Genomic DNA, 16,500 nt, shown 5'->3' on the forward strand with positions numbered 1-16,500 from the left:
TGAAATATATTTTCTAAGTATATGACAGACTAAAAGAAAATGGAAAGATAAAAACATTACTGAAAATACTATAGCTTTCTAGAGACTGGCAGTGGAGAGGGGAATGTAGGAAATAAGAGCAAAAACTTTCATCTCTAAAGAGTCCCAGTGGCAGAATCATTATCAGTAGCCACAGCTGTTGTGTGTTTTGCTTCCTCTCTCTGCCTTCCCATTTCTTCACCTGTAGAAGCCATCTGTGGCCATCCTTTGTATATTTTTTCTTTTTTCTTTTTTTCCCTCTCTGGTCCTCCTACCTGTACGAAGTTTCCTTTTGAGGCACTGCGGATACAGTGCATTTTTTGGGAAGGTAGCAAATAGGAAAGGCTGTCTGGCAACTAAGAACTGTAAACTCTAATCCCTTTTAATCCACTCTTACACAAATGCTTTCAGAAGCTGTTTCTGACCAGTTTGGAGTGCTCATCTTGAAATTCCTAAGGCATTAAGTAGGGAAGGGCAGGAGGACCAGTTATTTAGGCATGCATCTGTAGGGAGTACCAGTTAGGCATGAGTATAGCTGCCTATCACCAGCTGCTGCTGCTGCCACCTAAGAGTGAAAACTGCAGGTCTGCCAAAGCAATGTCAGGAAAAATCCTGAGAGGGAGGGAGGTGCTGTTGAAGGGAGCACATGAAAGAGGGACACAGATGGCAGGGGAAACTCAGGTGTCAAAGTAGCTCCCTACGGCTTGCTTCTAAGCTGTCTGTCTAATAGTTAAGGCACTAGCAGAGCTGTATATATTTTTTACACAATATTCTTTAAAATCTGGATCTTGACCTCTCTTCCCCAAAGAATATGAGGTATTATTATTTCATGTCTGTAAAGTTCTGTACATGCATCATTTCTGTTTTCGCTATAGTTCTGAAAACATATCTTAGTTACTCCTAACTTTGGGCTAGGGACAAAGCGTGGAGACTTCAGGTCTGGTTCAGTGACTCAGCTGAGCTAATCTAATTGCTGCTCAGAGAGGCATCCTAGTCCCTCCTCCTCCTCCTCCCCATTTCCCTCATGTTCCTGGCTGCATAGTCTAGTCCCCTCCTGTACATAATTTGTGTCTCACTGCCTCGTGAGCTGACTTGACTCACTAACAGAGCAGGTAACTGTTCACTTTTTCTTTGCTGAGTTAATTTTCAGGCAGGTTAGAAAGTCAGAGTGCCCCAAGATACAGCTGGACACACTGCTAAAGCTGTTGCAGGGAGAGTGTTGCAGGGCCAGGCTCAGCTGTATCACATATCTGCATCTTAAGGATGCAATTTGATATTATAGATAAGGTAATCTAAAAGGAAACATTCCTGGCCCCATTTTCACCCCAGCCATATGCTTGCACTGCTTCCTTTACATCGGCTCTGGTAATTATATAGCCACAGGGTGTCCCAGTTCAACTGGCTGATCTGGCAGAAAGCTAGCTCTACAGAAACGATCTTTCAGCCACCTTAAGTGATTCACCTTTGGTTGCTCATCACTAGATCTGCCTTAAACTGAATTTTGGGGTATGTAAGGAGCCCGCATCATTCCCTTTAGTCTGGAAACAGTTGCTACTGACAGCAAGTGCAATTCTACCTTTTGCATGCAGGGGTCTGTTGCTTTGAAACTATAGAATTTCTGATAGGAAGAAAGACTGTGAAAGAGTAATAGCTAAAAAGTACTAAGTGAAATTAAGCTAATGAAGTAAATGCAGGTTACATGACATTCACACTGTCCTTTGTTTTCTGATTAAATCCCATAGGAGGCACTTGCAGGGAATAAAGCCATGTCTTTCCAAGAGATTTTCATATGACATTCAGACAGCAGAAAGAGTTTGCATATAGTTTTTCAGCCTCTGAAGTTTCAAATATCCTAATCATTTTGCTGGGAGTGAAAAGTTGGGCATTTCTGGTAGATATATGTGTGTGTGTGTGAGTGTGTGTACACAGGCATACCTACATATATACATACATACATACATGCACATCTTCAGAACAGAACAAGAATTGACCCAGAAAGCTTCGATTCAATAAAAAGTAAAAGCCTAGGTGCTTTGGGATCAGGAGGTTTTGTACTTTATAGTGATCAGTTGCCAGCTGCAAAATTCAAAGCTAGTTTTAAATTTGCCTAAACTTCAAGGATCTTCAGGCTAACCGAGTTAATTGCATCCCATCCACTATAAAATATGAATCAAAGTGTGTCTGTGTTCCACAGTACTTTTCCCTAGAAAAATCTCTGCATCAGAAAAAATTTGCTTCCTGTATATATTAAAATGTGATTATTTCACTTTGCATTCCTATATTCCTGAAGAAAACTATATTCCTAGTCTCATTTTAGCTGAGAATTAAGCCTGATGAAAATTAATTAGTAGATGTTAAATTAAAGCAAGCGACATAAAGGATAGTAAAAATAAACCTCGAATAAATGTATCCACTCCTATCCAATTAAATTGCTGAAATGTTTGAATTATTGCTTAGAACATGATGGCAACATGCTTGGTCTCATCTTCATTGCTGTGTGAGCACATCACAAAATTGCACTTCACTGGTGACAGTTCAGAAGCGGAACAGCAGAAGACTTCAAGGGCCAGGAGCGAAATGCCCTGGCACAACCATGTGGAGAAGCTTGGCACAGTATCTACCTCTGTGGTCAGGTTCAAGTCAGGACCATGAGGAGCCCGCAGTGCTGGGAGGTGCTGAGCCCACACTCTTCTCATTGACTTCAGCCAGAAACCGTTTTGTACAACCTCAAGTTGTATTAGGCTGTTAGCCCTTATTTTCCTAATTACTTAATTCATTATGAGAATTTAAAATGAAAATCTAAATCAATCAGTATGAACTGCCTTGGCACCCAAGCTAATGAAATGCAAAGCTGGTTCATTAGGAATTATTGTTCTGTTTGACTGATTTTATCACCTTCTGTCATTAGCTTTGGTTGTCTATGAAAATATAGTACATTTCTGTTATCTTTCACAGGGCACAAATTAATCTCCTCTTTTCCAGCTAGAGGCTCAGGAAACTTTCAAGTGTTGTTCAAATATACTTTAAAAATATACTTTAACATATAAATATTTCTTTCTGATTTCCTATGATGAAGTTGAGCAACTGAGAAACATTACAAGATGACATACATTTGAACATGTCCTTTAGGCAGTGAAATTATCCTGCAGAGTACTGAGCCTACAGTGGAAGCCAAAAGTATTTTTTCATTTGTGCCATTAATCAAAAAGAAAATATTTCAAGTACTACTCACAGACATTTTACTGCATCAGCATGCAGTGAGTTTATTAGGTCACATCACAAACCAGAGGCAGAAAAATGGTATAATATAAAAATAGAGTATAGCTTTGTGGATAAGAGAGGAGCCTAGAGTAATTCAATGATTTAAACAAGAGGAAGTATGTAAACAGAAAAAGCTTTTCCGTGTATATGTATTCTAAAGAATTTGTAAAATATGTTGTCCTGTTTGCTTTTTACTTTTTGCAGATATTTCTTAGGCATAGTTGCCCATTAAAGACAAATATATTTATTTTCTTTTTCCCTTTTATCACTTCCTAGATTCCCCCTGCAATTTTCAAGGATAGTGTGTCTTTTCTTCTCAGATACCACTTCTAGTTTCTCTCTTTATTAACCTCATACCAACTTTTCACTCTCATTTGGAAACAGTTGCCTCTAAAGAAGCTAATCATATACTCAGGCAATGATTGTGGCAAATTGTTGCTTACTTGTGATACTTCAGATTAGACAGAGCAATAAAAATGCAAAAATGCTCTGGAATTTTTGTCCACATATCAGAAATGATTCCCAACACTGTATTGCCTATTGCTTCTTTGTCACATTCTTTGTCCATTCATGCCACCAGTCATCAAGAGGAAAAAAATAGCTTAGTTAGCTTTAAGATGAAGCTTAATCAGTTTAAAAGTGGAATTGTAACTGGAATTATCCTTGCCTGAGACTGGAGTCGAGGGATTGGATTCAGTGACTTGGGAACAATTTTTCTGACTGATATCATAGAGGTTACTTTCCAATGTAAACATCTAGTGTGTAGCATGTTGTATATCTGTCCATAATGTATGAAAGGCAGAACAAGGAAAAGAAAATGCTCCAATTCTTTTCTAGTCTTTCTCTATGCAGTTTCTAATCTTTGTATCAAGTTCAGGCCAAGTGATCTCATTATATGAATACTGAATTTGGCTCTTTGTAGCCTCCCTGTATGAGATTCTGAAGAAATTCCAGAAATATTTTGAAGTTGCACTAAGGTTACGTAGAAGGAAAAAAAAGTCTAATAAGCTAGACATGGCCTCTTGCATTGGGTTGTTATTTACACCAACCATTCTAACAGGCAGATTGTTTCACATAATAGACCTGTGTCACTTGCAGGGCTGCACAGAGCATTTAGATATGTGGTACACCAAAAAGGTAAGAGAATTAAGTGTCATCTTTTCTAATCCAATGACTGGATTATATATTCCAGTGTATCGATTAAGAAGAAGTTTCTTAGGCTTTGATACTATCAGAAAAGTTACCATGTTGTAATACAGATTAAAATGTGTCCAATTCTATGGCTTCAAACTCTCTGAAATGAGTTTATTTTAGGAATTTGCACCAGGTGGATTTTAAGTTCATTTTACTGGCAAAACTGATATAGGGTAGCCAAGGCCTATCTATTTGCATCTTGTTATGTCATAGCGTTTGAAATGCAAATAATGTAGTGCAGGCGTTTCCAGAGTTCTGAATACTTTCTGACACTACGAGCGAAATGAAAAGCAAGCACTGATTCTGGGATATGGAAAAAGCATCTTCACTGTAGACACAAGAGCCCACCAAGTGGATACTTTTGATATTGCAGGTGAAAGGTTTTGTGAACTGGAAATACACCTTCCAGGGAGCACCTTGCTGCTTTTCTCCATGCACATAAGCACATCTGAATTTAAAGCATGTTTCTTACTGTTTTAATTTGGGGTTTTTTTGGCTCAAGGTCTGTGTACTTTAGTACTCTATGCTTTAAAATTATATGAAATGTAGACATCACGTCTGCCACATCATATCATAGCTCATTCACAAGTAGGTTTGTCTGTTTCTTGATTTCTCTCCTATAAATACAAATCTGAAAAGAAAAAAAAAGGATTGAGCAGGATCATGGATGACTTTGAGTAACAGTTCCATAAAACTTAATTACTTTTGGTTATTTCCTTGAAGCTGTTCTTTGCAGTTTCTTTGTGAATGAAAAATGGCTGGGCATGGAGCAAACTACAAAATGATCTGTTAGTGAGATTCAATTTTCTGTCAGTCTTAGTAAGTAATTAGCTTTTCTTTGGGTAATGTATTGTTACTTTGCATGCATCCAATGTTGTGTGACATTTGCTTAGGGAACAGTAGCCAACTTGTTCGCTGTACTGCTTACAACAAATAGATCATAATTATATCAAGGTTAAATATCCATTAGTGCTAGTGACTCCTGTATGTTGCTCCTGAGGAAGACGTCTGCACAAGTGATCCCATCTGGGTGTCTGAGCAACGGCAGGACATTCCTGCTGTGATATGAAAATGTCCTCCAGGGATCTGAGTGCTTCTGGTGGCCCTGTGTATAAGGGGGTAATGCTACACAGACATCAGTGGCCAACATAATAATCAAGGAATGCCATGTAGCTGCCTCCCGCTCCAAGCAGCATTCCTTATACTGAGAAGCCTCAGAAGTGGATTCCCATAGCTTCTTACACAGACACAAACCTTGCACCCCTGTTTGCAATGCACAGAGTTTCCACTTCCTCATGCAAGAAGACTGGACAGAGAGAATTTGCTTCTCACCACAGAACCAAGCTGCTATGTATGCTTTACTCTGTAGGTGGGTCTTTCAGAGGTTTTAATATTCCTCTCCATCTCTTCCTATGCTATTTTTAAATCTGGTGTTGAGTCAGCTTGCTTAAAGCCACAGTGGAATATGCTTTCATTTTTAAATATGGCTGCTTTCTACAGGAGTTGTGTCACTCTACTTTTTCAGGCCAGATGTTAAGAAATTTAGCAGTAGTGTTAAGGCCTCTCTGAGCAGAGAATGGTCAAGCATGTTTGTACTGGAAAATTCTAGAAACCGCTAGGTTCTCACCACCTGGCAACACAAAGTGCTTGTTTATCTGTAATGACTTTGTAACCACAAGGTAAGAAGAAAACTAACCCTGCCCAGGGACAGTGAAGATACCCAGTGGAGAGTGAGAAGACCCCAGACCTAAACATTTCTATTGGATCGGATGATCGCGTGAGGGATGGGTAACTGAGACTGTAGGGGTAGAAATACCCAAGGAACTTTCCATTCGGGGTCCCTCTTCCGAGGCACCAAACTTGAGCTGCTCGTGACACTGAAATAAAGAGTTAAACAGAGACTTCTCGACTCAGCATGTTAAGACTCTTGGAGACCCAGTGAGTATACGATATTTTCGTATCACCAGATGACCCCTTTTAAGAAGTAAAACAATTTCATTCTCCATTAAGTCTTGTATGAAGTTAAGAGTTTAAAATGAATAATGTTCCAGCAACATATTGACTTAACGTTTTTTTTCTGAGAGTGTGAGAAATACTAACAGCCCTCTAAAGGCTGTGTGATGTTTTCTCTGTGCTCAACTGCAATACTGTTTTCAGCTCTTTCTGTCAGGCCACATTGTCTTTTGTGAGCTGTTTTTTGATGAGAAACTAAAGTGACTGAGAAATACTTTATAAGACAATAACATATCTTTTGAACAAATCTCATTTGTTGTGGGCCAGAGCCAATGGCCACTGCAGTCAGTGGAAGTCATCCCCCAGTTTTAAGTTTTGGCATTATGAATATCTTTCAACTTCGAGAAAGGCATGCAGGTGTGTGTGTGTAATTAGAAAAATCCCTACATAACTCAGCTACCCAGTTGTCACTTGTCTGCATTTGTGCAATGGATAATCAAAATTCTGTCCCTTTCCTTAAAAGCAGAACTTCATATCAGCTTGAAAAATGCCTTTGTTTGTGTAATGAAGCTTTCACTTTAGAACTTCTTATGATTAAATTGGCATTACTCTTTTTGGTTGTTTCTGAGGTGACACGTGTCATCCTATTTCTGTGTTCTGCCATTTTTAATTCAGTATGATCCCATGTTCTTTCCCAACTTATATATTTTTTTCTAGTTCTCCTTATTCTTCAATGATTTACCCTGTCTTTCATTCTAAGCCCTTAGTTATCTACTACCAACAGCACTAGTCAGTCATCTCTCTCCTCAGAGGACTGTGTGTCTTGTAGAAGGAAGTCCTTAGTGAGAGGCTTCTTCTGGCAAAACGAGGCCTGATTCTGACCAAGTATCAGTAGAATTACTTTTAAGTTACACTAAGGTATATGAAAGGAGGAACGCACAGAGATGCCATTACTAGATAATATCTAATATTCCTTGTTTTAGCAACTCCCAGATTCCTGTCTATATCTAAATTGCTCTTTCAGCCCATTCTGTACAAAGAAACACATGTCCTTACTAAAGGAACTCAAAGAAAGCCTCCCAAAATGGAAAACAGGGACTGCATTATTCTGGATGTGATCCTCAAACAGGGGAGAGGGGAGATCCACCAAAGGATGGGGACAGGAACCACCGTGAGCCCACACCAGGCACTGAAGAACACTCCTGCAGAGCTGCAACGCTGCAGGAAAATTCCATCTGGGGAAGCACTTAAACTCCATTTCCTTTATGAGAGCATGTAACGCCGGCCAAGTCTCTTTAATATTTCTCTTTCACTTTGGCAAATCAACAACTTATAAAAGACCGAAATAAAGTCTCCCAACACTCCAAAATATATTCAAGGAGAAATTGAAAATGACATCTGTTCATGCACACAGCATGTCCCACACAGTTTCAGTGTGGATAAACTGGGCATGGTGTTGGATGAAAAGTTGGGACAAAATAAAGGGTAGATGAGATTAAGTTGCAAAGGGGTAAAGGTTTTGGCATTTGGGCTATATGGTCATTCCAAAGAGAAGTTTTGGACTGAAGCAGTCTCCAAGGGCTGTGGTTCTCATTTGCAGTCAGACCACAGCTAGCTGGGCTATTGACCCTTTGCTTGCTTGACTATTACACTCATTTGTTACAAGACACACATCCCACCACTCCCATTTGAGCCATTGCCTTGTTTTATTAATGCAGAGTATCAAGACAAGCAGGCAGAAGCACAAAGTGCTTTAGTGACCCTTAGGCAGAGAAATAACTCCTGAACAAAGGGACATAGGTGCATTTTTTACTCCTTTTAGAGTGCTGGCACAGCTGGCCTAACACTTCAGCAAAACAAGGAATCATTTGGCATGCCTGCTCAATGACTTTCCAAGATATGTTGGCTCTGTAATTTGTGAACCAGTCCTCCAAGCTCCTGGGAAAGAACAATTTACTCTAAGCCTTTCCCATCCTCCTTTAATCTGTGCTTCAAAATGAGAAGAGGGAGCAGCACCTGCCCTGTCTGAGACTAAGATCTCCAAAGCAGAAAGGCTGCCTGTGCCTAGGCAACATTAGGGCAGTGTAATTTGGAGTATGCTGCCAAAAGCACATTAATACTTGGGCAACCTGGCACATGAAATTTAAGAGAGTTCCCTTCTGTCTTGCTCTCTACCACCCTCTCCTAATTTGAGACAGTCTCTCCAGCCCTCTAGACAGGTTAGCCAGTTGTCGGGTTTATTTTGGGTTCTTAATAGCTAACTTCATTTCCATTATGGCCCTCTGGCATCCTGACAAGAGGACACCAAAACCACACGTTGCAATATAGTGTACAGACTCAGCAAAATAGCACTCACAGGGAGGGGCAAAGCTACCTTATATAAAGGCAGGAAAAAAGGAATGAAGAGTTGGCCAGCAGCGCACAACAAGACCCTTGCACTCTAATTTGTGCTATCCTGGTTTGCATATAACATTAGCACCTGAGAAACCTCGAGATCCATGGTGTCCCAAATAGGCTTACTTAGCAGCTACTGACTACTACTTAGAGTAATCAAGTTTTGGTACTTTGTGAGGGCAAGAAGAGTCTACCAAGCCTTGGAGGAGAAAGGGCTGCTTGGACTCAGAAGGATGTGAAGTAGCAACAAGCTATTGAGTGTGCTTTTTAACAGCAAAGTTATAACCTCATTGATAAAGGGGCTATCAGAGTTGCAGAAAGGTTTGGCCCAGTAACTGCTGAGCCAGGATGGCTGGGAACAGAAGAGGTTTGTAAGAATCAATGAGGAAGGAGAAGAACCCTAAGAGTCCTGGGCATGTTTACAACATACAGTGGGGCATAGCGCAGAGATCCTTAAGGTAGTGCCAATCAAGCCAAAAAGTCAACCTAGCACAGCAGCACAGAGCCACCCTGACATAGCACTGTGCCCAGGTATGCTCATTTACCTGCCATTCAGCGATCTGACCCTGCCAGGCTCACAGGGGGTCAGGGCAGATGTCTCTGTACTGAATTGCATGGAGCCACAGATTTGATTTGCTTTAGTTTAGTGCTATTCCTCTAAATGAATTTGGCCTCTGAGGCCACATTCCTTGAAAAGCCATAGGCAGTAGGTAAGGCTTGCAGTGATGGACTGTCAACAGCAAGGCAATTTCCAGATGTAAGCAGGTCTGTTCACCTTTAGTCAACAAAGACAAACCTGACCAAAATGGGCGTAACTCCATTATTGGATCTGGCTCATAAGCTTTACCTCCTTCTGCTGGATCCAACACAAATAGCAGCCTGCTCTATTCCCAGAGCAGATTTCATACTTGACCAAATATAAAGGTTGTCATCAAAAGGCAGAGAGAGAAGTCAAGTCACCCTGAAAGCACAGGCATTTATTCACTGCCAAATAGCTAGCTGAGCAGGACAACAGAACTTAATTATATGGGCCTCCATCCCACAAGAAGGTTCTGCATGGAAAAGTAAGCTGCCTCCATGCACCTTATTTTATAATTATGGCCATTACAAGTGGAGAATCTGCCTAAAATGGGAAAGAAAAGTGAAGACAACGCGGAGAATGGTATTCTGGAATAACCCCATCATTCAAATTGAGAAGGGAAAAATCTGAGAAAGGAAAATTATCATCTTGTCAACTCCTGAGAAGAGCTTTATCCAAAGTCTGGTAATGTGAGGAGCTTTTCTTGAAGCTCCTAAATGCCAGAACTGTATTTCACATTTCCTGCGTGGCTCAAAGAGTTCCTAGTGCTAATGGCTGCAAAACAGTTAGAAAAGGTGAATGCAGACAATGTCATTGATCTCAGAAGACACCTAGAAAGAGACAGAAAGATAGAAAAAATATGACCTGAGGGGACCTCAAGAGCTCATTTAATCCATCCCAATACCCAAGATAGGATCAACTAAACCTACGTTACGCTGATGTTTTCTTCCGTAATTTGTGTTTCTAACAAGACTTACAACATTTGAAAGAGCACAATTTCCCCAAGTATTTTATTTCAGTGCTTCATTATCCTTACTGTTAGAAAATGTTCCTGGATTTCCAGTTTCAGGGTTTTTTTGGTGTAATGTAACCTATTCTTCTTGTTCTATCTGCTATGGAGAAATGATCCCCTTTCCTCTCTGCAACAGCTCTTTATGAATTTAAAATGGATTATATTTAAATGTAAAAACATTTGTTTAGTCTCATGCTTTCACTTGGGATTCTACCTTTACCTCAAGTTTTCCTTCAAGTATCAGTGCCAACAAGCCCTCCCCCATAGGAGTGAGATATTAGAAACATTGACAAACTGGAAGCAGTGCTGTAAGAGTGCCACCGAGATGGATATGTGATGGATATCGAGCGCATGAGGTATGGGGAAAGGCTGAGAGAGCTTGGTTTGTTTGGCCTGAAGAAGGGAAGCCTAAGTGGGAACCAATGGCTGTCTACTACTAAGGGAAGAGTATAGAGAAGGAGACAAATGACTTTAAGAGTTTCACAGCAAAATGACAAGTGGCAACGGTCACAAGTTGCAGCAAGAGAATTTCTGACTAGATATAAGGAAAAATTGTCAGAATGAAAGTGGCTGAGCACTGGGACAGGTTGCCTCAGAGGCTGTGGAATTTCCACCCTTGGAGATATTTGTCAGGGAGCAGCGAGGGCTGGCTGCTCCCCAAGGGAAGGTGAGCTGCCAGCCGAGGGTGACCATCACGCAGGCAGTGCCCTCACCGACAGGGCGCAGTCCCACAGTGCCTGAACACAGCAGAGCCGGGTGCTGCTGACAGGGTCCATCAACAGCCCGGACAAGGCAAGCGATGAAGCAGGTCCAGGGTCTAACCAGGGAGTCCCAACAGGAGCAAAAGGGGACGGGGCCAGAGGCAGGGCTGGAGACAAACTACCATCTGTGTATGTGGGTGTCAGACCCCCGCGGGCCCCTCCAGCCCTGCTGGTCCCTGCCACCCCTGGCTCCCCCTGCTCAGCCCCGGCCCCATCTCAGCCCAGCCCGGGGCCGCCAGCTGCTGCCCCGTGATGCCGCAGTGGTGCTGGCTCCAGCTCCGCCGTGGTCCTGCCCCTGCCCACCCATGGGCACCCCAGGCCCCACCTTGGCCCTGATCCCGACCCACGGGCACCTGCCTGGCCCAGCTTCAGCCAGGCCCCAGCCCCGCAGTGGTGCCTGATGCCCCCCCTCCTTCCAGTTTGTCAATGTTTCTAATATCTCTCTTGTATAGGGGAGGGAACAGAAATGCATTTGGAAGAAAATTTGATGTGTCTCAGATGGTTATGGACTCCATCCCACAGAGCGATATGTCAATGTGCACATCTCTAGAGGATACAAAAATCAGCAAGGCCTGCTGTAAATCTTACAGATATGTAACAAATCCACCAAGCTAGCTATGTGAATTTAATAATAGAGCCTGGTGACATCTTAAAGGCTTTCAGACTCCAGAAGAGTGCAAGAGAAGTATGTTTTTTAACACAGGTATACTGAGGTATTCCCAGGCATCATGGTCCCAAAAGAAGACGGTAAACATGTACTTTTCAAAGTTACCTTTACCTCATAAATATGCTCTGTGCACTTAAATTGATTTGATGAAATCTGTGGTACAGATTGGATGTATGAAATAGCCAGCTGTCTTGTAAAGCAGCTGGGAAAAACAGAGAAGCAAAATCTCGGTGAACACTCTGTACGTGCCAGCCAGGCTAGTACACATCCAAGTGTGCAATCTGCAGCATTTTAACATACTCTGCCTTCTTGTGCATTTGAAAATATGAAAGAAGAACCTGCAAAAAAGTACTGTCTTGAAGCTTTCAAGTCATTACCTATATTAGCGTACTTAAGTAATGCTAGTGTAGTCAAAATGTCCATATAGATGCACATATATGTATGTGATATATATAGGACACAAGTTTCTCTGGGCTGAAGGGATTAAAGCAAGCAGTGAGGAATTCCATAAATGTCAGTTACAACCTGCCTGTGCTAGGGCTTTAAATTTACTGTCACTGGTGCAAAAACTATTGTGTGCAGAAAAGCAAACAAATCCAACAAAGCTGCAGTGTTCTGCAAGTGTGTATATGACATAATCCTTCCTCTCAGTCTAACAGTCCATCTCATGGAGTGACAGACAGTGCCTGATAGAGGAAGCTGGGCTTGAGAGCCACCTAAGCAGAACAATATGAGATAAAAAAGAAAATGGAAAGACAGAGAGGTAAATAGCAAGATTAAATACAGAGGCTGAAGACAGCTAGTTTGCAGCTTTTCATGCTTTTTTTCTTTTTCTCAAAGTGCAGTAAAGCAATTGTGGTGTATTTATCTTACTTAGGAGAAAGGACAAAAAAATTGGGAAATGTGAAGTTTTTAGGTGCCATACATCTGTATACAAAGATATAACCGCATCTTGAAATTAATTTCAAAAGAGAAATGAGAGTGAGATTTCATGTTTACTGTAGCATCCATAAACCCTTCTGGTCCATTTCATGTTTCTGCATGAAATTTTTCAGTTGAAGACCACCACAGCTATTGAGCTTATGGTATCTCTGTTGGCCTCCCTCAGCCAACAGCTCTCGGTCTGTAGCCATCCCACAAGGCTGAGACACACAGTTCGGTTCTCAGGCCAGCGTTTCTCAGGTTTCAGTCCCCTCGCCCTACGTGTAATCATTTTGGCTCATCTCATACAGACTACAGCCCTGCGATTCAAGAAGTGTCAGTGAACCAGCGTTCTTCTAGAAGCAAAACTTGATTTCTTTAGGACAAAACTGTTTCAGAGAGAACATATTACAAAAGGAAACAGAGCACTCTGGATGTTTATATAGCTTCCCTTAGACCAGAGAAGGCCTAGGGTACTTAAATTTTTTTATAAAGTATCTTGCTTTGTCACCCTCTGTCTTTAAAGAATTCTGATAAATGTGTCTTTTCCTACCCTTCCTTCCTCCTGTGTTCCCAAAGAATTATTTATATATGTATATATTCTTTTGGCCTCCAAATTACCAGCCTTGTAAAACAAAACCGCATTTTCCTTGAAGACAATTTACAAGGCCCTCAAAGCTGATAGTTATGCCTGTTATCTTTCAAAAGTGTGTTTGTTTTCATTCAGGAAGCCACTATGTGGTTTCGTTGTTTGTTCGTTCATAATCCTTTGTGGATTTTAGATCAATACAGCCATGCAGAAAACTTTTACAATACACAATATTTTCCCTGCATGTTTTCCTAAAGCTCTTTTTGCAGCTTGTTTCCTTGATCTGTGTTTCTGGTTTGTGTGGGGTTTTTTGGATGCAGAAAAAAAATACAAAAAAGTAAGTTCCTTGTAGGAACACAAGAATGGAAGGAGGTCACCGAGAATCATCTCATGTCACGTTACAAAATCCCCTTCATAAACTCACCAAACTGCATTTTAGAAGCAGATTCCTTTTCTTTTGCTTTCCCCACAGAAAGTTTTTCCTAGAATCAGTGTGCTCTAATGCGCGGGAATTTTATTCTGGTTTGTCCATTGTCAGTTGATTCGACCGTTCACTTGTACAACAACACAGGCCAACTGCCAGGACACCGCAGGGGCTCCTGGGGGCTCCTGGCTGCCTGGGCCCGGGCCGTGCTGGGAGCTGTAGCGCAGGTGGGGGCTGAGTGCGAGAGCCGCGGCTGAAGGCAGCTCCCAGGGCCGGGGGCAGCCCTGGCCGCGGCCTCCCTCCCTGTGGGCGGTCTGGGAGCCTCTCCCCACCGTCACCTGCAGGATGGGGGCAGCCCATGGCTGCAATGTCTCTGAGTTGGCCCTGAACCCCAGCAGCCAGACCCCAGGAGGGGGGATGCTCTCAGAGCCCTTATGGCCAGTACTTGTAATTATTTTCTTCCCCCTCAAAGTACTGAATGACTGCAAGTCATGTCATTCCTCCGTCTTCATTGTAGGCAACGTAAGCCAAATTCATATGCTCACAGACTCTTCATTTCTCTGAGCATCCTAATGGTGCTCATGGAGACCCACTTTCCTAGTTTCAGTTCATCTTTCATGGGTGACTACGGATGTGCCTAGCATTTCACATGACAGAAAACTCACCGCAGCCTTGTACAAGGTTCGAGTACTTACCCATCTCAGTCCTCCAGTCACCACTTGCTGTGTTCCCAAATTACATTCTTCTTTTCTCTGGCAGCTGCTTGTAGCTCATGGATGTCCCATGACCAGCTAGTATACCCTGTTCCTTCTCCTTAGTCATTTCCAACTGATGAGCTCCCAGTTACTGAATTTCAGCCTATTTTCATTTCTGCAGTCATCTAGTTGTCATGTAGTTGTTTTCTCTCTCCTTCTCTGTATTGACTCTAACTCCCAGTTTTACGCCCTCAGCAAATTTTATCAGCACATTCCTAATATTTGTGGTACTGAGAATTATACTACCTAATAGATTTGATAAAGTGGTGGACCTCTTTCAGTAATTCAGGTAACAAATATTTTATTACAGCCTAGGGCCAACTAGCATTTTTACAGTTCTTTTAAACATGCCTATAAAATAATATTAGTTACCAGATTGCTATATCCATACATGGTTAACAGCTATACATATCAGAACTATTCAGTTACTCATGAACAGAAACAGATTCAGCAGCTCCTATCTTATAATGACTTATTTCTTTTAGGTTAGGCATGGAATAATAGCATGCCTTATCTTCTCTGAACTTTTATCTTTCTGCATTTGGGATGATGTTATGCATTTCTGCCACTGTTAGGAGAGATGAAAACACCCCACTGGCTGATCTTATTTTACCTTTGCATCTTATCATTTCTATTACACTTTCCTTACCTAGTCTGAAAACCCCAAGTTTAAGAAGGCCATACGGACGCTCTCGTCTTTGCTTGGAATAATTCAATTCCCAGGCAAACTCTGGCCAAGATCTCTCAGATTCCTTCTCATGCTATTTCTCATATTTCTGTCATACTATGTATGTCCTTGTTCACCACATTTCACCAGGGAGTGGGAAAGTTCATTAACGCTTAACCGCCTCAATGTGGTGCCTACACACAGATGGCTAGATGTAAGGCAAGGTCTGTAGAACTGACCATGCATAATATATTTCTTTCCACAACTATAGTCTGCACTTTATATGCTTTTTTTGCAAAATCATTGCACAGCAGTCACCAATGAAAATATTTAGCAATACAGGCACAAAATACCTGACACCTAGGAGGTGGCTTGAGAAGTTAAATTTACCCTAAGCCAGCTCTGAGTCTATTCCCGAGAAATAACTAATGTCTCCGATGTTTTGTATTTACAGAGAGGATCGCTGTCACCCCGGTCGCTAGGTGGACACCAGATGGCTTTTGCACTGGGGCAGCCAGGGGCTTTTGCTGTCCATCCGACTGGGGGCCAGGAACGAGAGGTACGTGCTCCACTGGCACAGCTGCAGGCCTGCTGGAAGGACGCGCCGGCGCCAGGCCTGCCGCACAGTGAAACAGAAAACGGGCTGACAAACTTTTATATCTGTCCCACTGCTGCTTCGACTGATCTTGATGAACCATGGTGCAGCGCCTGACTTACGTTCAGCGCGACCTGAAACCATAACCCATGAATGAAATGCCTGAGCCAGGAGACATCAGAGTCGGAGCCCTATTTTCCCTCTTCTGCGTGTGCCTCGCCGTGGAGCTCTGAGCCCTGCCCACGGGGCAGGTGACCTTTAGTCCACCCGCAGAACAGAGGTTTCTGTGCTATTTTACCAGAAAGCAGAGGTGAAACACGGCCAGGGCGCCACCATGGTTTAAATGAACCACGGAGGAATGACAGACCGTGGCCCAAGGAAAATTCAGCACCGGAAAACCCTCGCTCTGGGGATTACCACCGGGACGGGATGCCTGCCCGGCGGGGCTGCCCCCTTTCCTGCAGCTTTAGGCACTGCTCTGCGCGACCGCTGCGCTGCGCGGCGCGGCGCCACTCCGCTCCGCCGCCCCGTTCCACCTCTCACCTCCCCCCTCCCCCCTCCCCCGGCAGGAAGCGGCCGCCGCCGCCCCGCCCCCCCGTCGCACGGCAAGCCCCGCCCCCGCGGCCGCGCGAGGCTTCCCCGCGCCTTCCGCCTCTCACGCAGCGGCGCGAGCTGCGGCGGCGACGCGGATTGGCCGCCGCGGCAGGAG

This window comes from Apteryx mantelli, chromosome 2 (assembly GCF_036417845.1).
Source record: "Apteryx mantelli isolate bAptMan1 chromosome 2, bAptMan1.hap1, whole genome shotgun sequence".
NCBI classification, from domain to species: Eukaryota; Metazoa; Chordata; class Aves; order Apterygiformes; family Apterygidae; genus Apteryx; species Apteryx mantelli.